At 39.7% G+C, this 6,012-nt stretch overlaps 1 pseudogene; it reads right to left on the minus strand.

The window, feature by feature from the left end:
- Window positions 1-1,748: 1,748 nt before the first annotated feature.
- Window positions 1,749-3,437, minus strand: LOC138093869 (natural resistance-associated macrophage protein 2 pseudogene; annotated as a pseudogene).
- Between the last annotated feature and the right edge of the window lie 2,575 nt (window positions 3,438-6,012).

The raw sequence follows: 6,012 nt of genomic DNA on the forward strand, positions 1-6,012 counted from the left end.
GGACCCAGCCAGACTCCAGACAAAGGTAAATGATGTTAGTGTACCATCTTTTACAAAGAATTTTGTCAACATGGCCCTCACCTACTGAGGCCAGACGAGAACTTAAGAGGTCAGTCCCCGGTATCTCCAGAGTGCCCTTGTGAACAGCTTAGGGGATGATGGTAGGGGAGAGGGAGGAACGGTTGGGGAATTTGACTCTCGTGATGCTGTGCTACGTCACTGGAGGGGCTGAGGTAAAGGTACAGTCAGTGGAACACAGAAGTTTACCCTTAAAGCCGTGTAAACGACAGTCCATTCAGTCTGCACTTCAGACTGTGTACAAAGTACTGGAAACAATGCCTTTAGGGGCTCAGGCGAACAGAGAACGTCAATCAACAGGAATTACACCAAAAATGAAAAGTCCTTCAGTTGCATTCCCATTACTGTTCTCACCAAGTCAGTGGCTACAAAAGACCTGGTTATTTATCTCCACCAGACAGTGTGACTTGGTTTGAGATAATCACATGGTCTCAGGCTCCACAAGTGAAAATGTCAGAAGTGGCTGAAGAGCAGCAGCTCCATGCTGAAGGGACCCATTTCCTCTGATTCCAGAGCTCCACCATCTGGTCTCAAAGTTTTTCCCTCTGAGGGAATGGTTGAAGAGAGGTAGCCCAGTGCAACCCTGCAGAGAGAACTTGGCAACCAGTGACACCAAAGCACTCGCTGAGAGGGAGCGGGCTTTCCAATGCTTACATCCAGAGCTCCTGAGATTGCCTTGCAAGTCGTCTTGGGCATGCTTCAGAAAAACATGACGATTCTGGTAGAAGGTGTTTTTCAGGAATAAAACAGATGGTTCCTCTTCTTTCAAGTTTTTTCACCTCACCCCAAAGTCTCTTGAGAACATCAGTTCATAAATGCTACCATCTTTTTCTATCACTACCCTCCTGGAGGAGGAAGGGGAAGGTTTCTCTACTCCAAGTGCTCAAAAAGAAATACCATCAAGAGAGCTCTGTACTAACATGAGAGTCATTAAAGTCAGGACTCCCAAGAACATTTCAGTAAGCTCTCAATCTCTGAGGGAAATCATCAGAGTGATTTTCAGAAGAGATTAGTGTTAGTCACCATGACCACAAGTGAGTTTTACCATCTGTCCATTTATCATCTTCTTTAATGCATTCTTACCCCTCTTAACTTTCAATGAAATTAAAGTGAAAATAAGTTAAAAGAATCTTGAATCTGATGGAGGTAGACTATCTCACAAGTTTATATTTAATATGAATCAAACCACCCTAATTGAGGTTTTATTTTTTATAATTAATTCAAAGGGTATGCATAAGGAAAGTATTTCTCAGACTTTTAAATCCATTATCTTTTGATAAATAAAACTTGCATACCTATTCTGTAATTTGTATTATGAAAACTGTATTGCATTCTCCAAATATGTTTTTTTAACATATAGTCAGTCTTGTTAAGAATCATGCATTGAGAACTATCTCACATAAAAATAAAACAACTGACCCTGGGACAGTGAAAGAATTCAGTGCTGTTTGAGAGCAGGTATCAAGCTGTCAAAGATCCTAAGTCCAGTTACCAGGTTAGGAGTTCAGGAGGAAAAATAATGCTATCTTTCAAACAAATATGCAACAATATCTTTCCCAACAAACAGCCGAGTCCTAAATGCAGTCTGTGCAACAGCACATACCTTTGGCTATGTTCACACAGTAAACCATAGAAACACACTGGCTCTGATGGCTGCCTGTGAACAGTGTTTACTTAGGATAGCCAGTGGTGGCTTCTTCGGTCAGCAGGACTTTAGAGATGCTTACCGTGTGCCCACAGTCCAGGAAGGACATGCCCAGTGCAATCAAACATTGCCAACCTAAGTAAAACACAAAGCTCAGATAAGCTACGCTGACCACTGCAGCCACCACGTACAATACCACATGCCCTAGATCCTGCACATAAACCACGACAAAGTACATGTTGATGGAACAGATGATAAGGACCAAGATACCGCCTGCGATCCTCCAGCCTAATCCATTGGCAAATTCACTCATCACAGGCCGCAAGCTCGTAAACGTGAGGATGGGTATGAGAGCAAAGGGAAGTTGTAAGCTCTGAAGAACATTCAGGAAGTCATTCATTCCTGTTAGATGCTCCACGTCTTGGAAGACGGCCACAAGCAGAGTGGGGATAATGGCAATAGAGCGGGTAAGAATCACTCGGGCAAAGCGTGACCACTTTAGGTTCAGGAATCCCTCCATGACAAACTGGCCGGAATAGGTTCCTGTCATGGTGGAGCTCTGCCCCGCAGCCAGGATCCCCACCGCCCAGATGTAGAGAGCGGCAGGCCCGAAGTAACAGCCCAGCACAACACCCCCTTTGTAGATGTCCACAGCCAGTGTTGAGTTATCCTCTGGGAAAAGGTGAGTGTGGGGACTGCTGCTGTTTTTACAGACCGCAACCACCTGCTCGTTGGTTTTCCCAAAAAATGCTTCGGCAAACACTGAGACAACAAAGACGTTGATGATAAAGGAAACAAAGAGAGCGATGCAGGATTCAATGAAGAAGTACTTATTCGCTTCTCGAACTTCCTGCTTGCTGGCCCGGTCTACCTGTCTGGACTTAACTAAGGCAGAATGCAGATACATGTTGTGTGGCATGATAACAGCGCCCACGATGCCCACAGCCTGCTCAATCTGTGGAGTACGACAGCCTGAACAGGATGGTAGGAACATGCCTTTGAGGACCTGGGTCTGGCTGGGTTTCACTGTAACATACTCATAGCCAAATGTGAGGGCCATAATAGTGATGAGAAAACCAAAAAATGCTTCCAGCTTCCTCAAGCCATATTTATCCTAAAAGAGAAATACAAAAGTATCTGCAATGGTGATGAGAACTCCACCCCACAGAGGAATCCTTCCTACAGACAGGAGATTGATGGCAATAGCTGAGCCAATAACCTCCTGCATGTCTGAGCCAATGATAGCCAGCTCCACCATCAGCCACAGGATGATTCGTGGGACCCTGGGATACTGGCGGTGACACACTTCAGCCAGATGCAGCCCAGTGACCACTCCCAGTCGAGCTGCAAGGTGCTGGAGCAGGAGCCCCACAATGGTGGCCAACAGGAGAACCCAGAGCAGCTTAAATCCAGCCACTGCTCCAGACTGCAAATCAGACTCAATGTTTCCTGGATCCAGGTAAGCAATGCTCATAAGAAATCCTGGTCCCGTGAAGGCCCAGAGTTTACGAAAGCTAAAACAAGAGTACTCCTCCTCAGGAATGGCAATCTTCTCATTAAAGTAGGTGGTGAAGGGGTCCTCTGAGCCTGCCCCGGGGGACTGCGGAATTGAGGAGTTACTGTATGCAGGGTTGACGGCACCAAGACTGGCAGAGTCTCCATGGTCTCCAGAAGCATCTTCATCTGGTATCTTCTGTTCAGGACCTAACACCATGGTGGATACCTGAATGCCTGAGTTCTTAGAAAAGGATTTTAGCTCACACTGTGGGGCTGCCTCCTCCTTAAGCTGTTTCTTCATTGTGCAGGCTCGGTCTAACTCCCTTTGCCCATTTTTCAATCAGTTTATTTAGGATTTGGGTTTTGTTTTGTTTTGTTTTTGTTTTTGTTTTTGTTTTTTTGTCTTGTTGGGTTTTTGTTTGTTTGCTGTTTTCTATTGAGTTCTATGAGTCCCTTGTATTCTTTGGATATTAACTTCTCTTCAGATACATGGTTTGGAATTTTTTTTTTTCCATTCCATAGGTTGCCTTTTCATTCTCTTGCTTATTGATTGTTCCCTTTGCTGTGCAGAAGCTTGTTAATTTGACACAATCCTATTTGTTTACTTTTGCTTTTACTACCCAGACCAACTCCAAGATGCTTATATTAAAAAAAAAAAAAATCACTGTCCAGAACAAAGTCAAGATGCTTATATTCTCCAGAGGGAGATGAACAAGAAGCAATAAATGTAATAAATAAGAAAAATATACCACATATTGAAATATAATAATAATGGAAAGAAAAAGGAAAGCAAAGTAAAAGTGATCAAGAGGGCCAAGAACTTTAAAAAGCCTGGCCAAAAAGTAATCTTCACTGAGATGTAATCATTTTAGAAAACACTTGAAAAAGATGAAAAAAAGATATAAATTTTGATGTGATGATCAGAAACTAATGGATAATTTAGAAAAAGTATAAATTTCTCTTTTGAGAGTGAGTCATTGACATTTAAGCCCATCCTAAAGGAACTACATCTAAGAAAAGAAAAAATAAATAAACACTGGCACACTTTACTCAAAATAATTTTGATTGCAAAGAAAATTTTATAAATTCATTTTTATCTTTTAATGATTGATCAGGTGGAATAGAGAATTAAATTTAGATTCCCATCTGGTGAAACCCCTGAAATATACACAACACAGAAAGTTGATTTTAGGATTTTGCAGTTGACACTTGAATTCCATGACTTTTCTTATGTAGATTAAAATGTTATTAATCCTGATGATTCACCCCCCCAGACTCAGTGTCCTAGAAGATGCATGTTCAATAATAGAATTTTAACTTTTTGAATCTTTATATAGATGCTATTATGTTCCTGTTGAAATACTGTTTTACCAACTAGTATTTTCAAGTTGTTTTGAGACTAACAACCTTTTGAGAACATGAACCATTACTTTTAATGACTAGTATTTTATACTGTATAGTTCTTTGAAACAGTTGGAAACTGATAAATATTTTTGACTGATATTTTCAAATAGAAAGGCAAATGTGCACATGTCATTTCTTTTTTTATTTCATTTGGGCAACTTGCAGATGCAGTTAGAAATTTCTATTTATATAGAACTAATGATCATTACATTTTTCTTCTTTTTTATTAAAAAAGCTATTTTATAAAAAATAGCTATAATTTTTGACTGATATTTTCAAATAGAAAGGCAAGTGTGCACATGTCATTTCTCTTTTTATTTCATCTGGGCAACTTGCAGATGCAGTTAGAAATTCCTATTTATATAGAACTAATGATCATTACATTGTTCTTCTTTTTTATTAAAAAAGCTATTTTATAAAAAATAGCTATAATTTATTGAGTAGATACTATTTACCAGATTTTTCTCAATGCTTCATATATATTATCTTTTTTTAAGTTAATTATTTATTGAAGGATAATTGCTTTACAGGATTTCACTGTTTTCTGTATATGCCTAGGACAGGAATTGCTGGGTCATATGGTGGTTTTATGCATAGCTTTTTAAGGAATCTCCATACATCTTCCATAGTGGCTGTTTCAATTCACATTCCCACCAACAGTGCAATAGCATTCCCTTTTCTCCACACCTCTTCCAGCATTTATTGTTTGTAGACTTTTTGTTGATGGCCATTCTGACTGGTGTGAGGTGATATCTCATGGTAGTTTTGATTTCCAATTCTCTTATAATGAGTGATGTTGAGCATCTTTTCATGTGTTTGTTGGCTATCTGTATGTCTTCTTTGGGGGAAATGTCTCTTTAGGTCTTTTCCCACCTTTTTGATTGGGTTATTTGTTTTTTTGGTATTGAGTTGTATGAGCTGCTTGAATATTTTGAAAATTAATCCTTTGTCAGTTGTTTCCATTGCTATTATTTTCTCCCATTCCAAGGGTTATCTTTTCACCTTGCTTATAGATTCTTTTGTTGTGCAAAAGTTTTTATATTTAATCAGGTCCTTTTTGTTTATATTTCCATTACTCTAGGAGGTGGGTCATAGAGGATGTTGCTTTGTCATCGAGTGTTCTGCCTTTGTTTTCCTCTAAGAGTTTTATAGTTTCTGGTCTTACATTTAGGTCTTTAATCCATTTTGAGTTTATCTTTGTGTATGGGGTTAAGAAGTGTTCTAATTTCATTTTTTATATGTAGCTGTTAAGTTTTCCCAGCACCACTTGAAGAGGCCATCTGTGCTCCATTGTATATTCTTGCCTCCTTTGTCAAATAAAAGTACCCATAGGTGCATGGGTTTATTTCTGGGCTTTCTATCTTGTTCCATTGGCCTATATTTCTGTT

The sequence above is a fragment of the Capricornis sumatraensis genome, chromosome 17, assembly GCF_032405125.1.
Source record: "Capricornis sumatraensis isolate serow.1 chromosome 17, serow.2, whole genome shotgun sequence".
NCBI classification, from domain to species: Eukaryota; Metazoa; Chordata; class Mammalia; order Artiodactyla; family Bovidae; genus Capricornis; species Capricornis sumatraensis.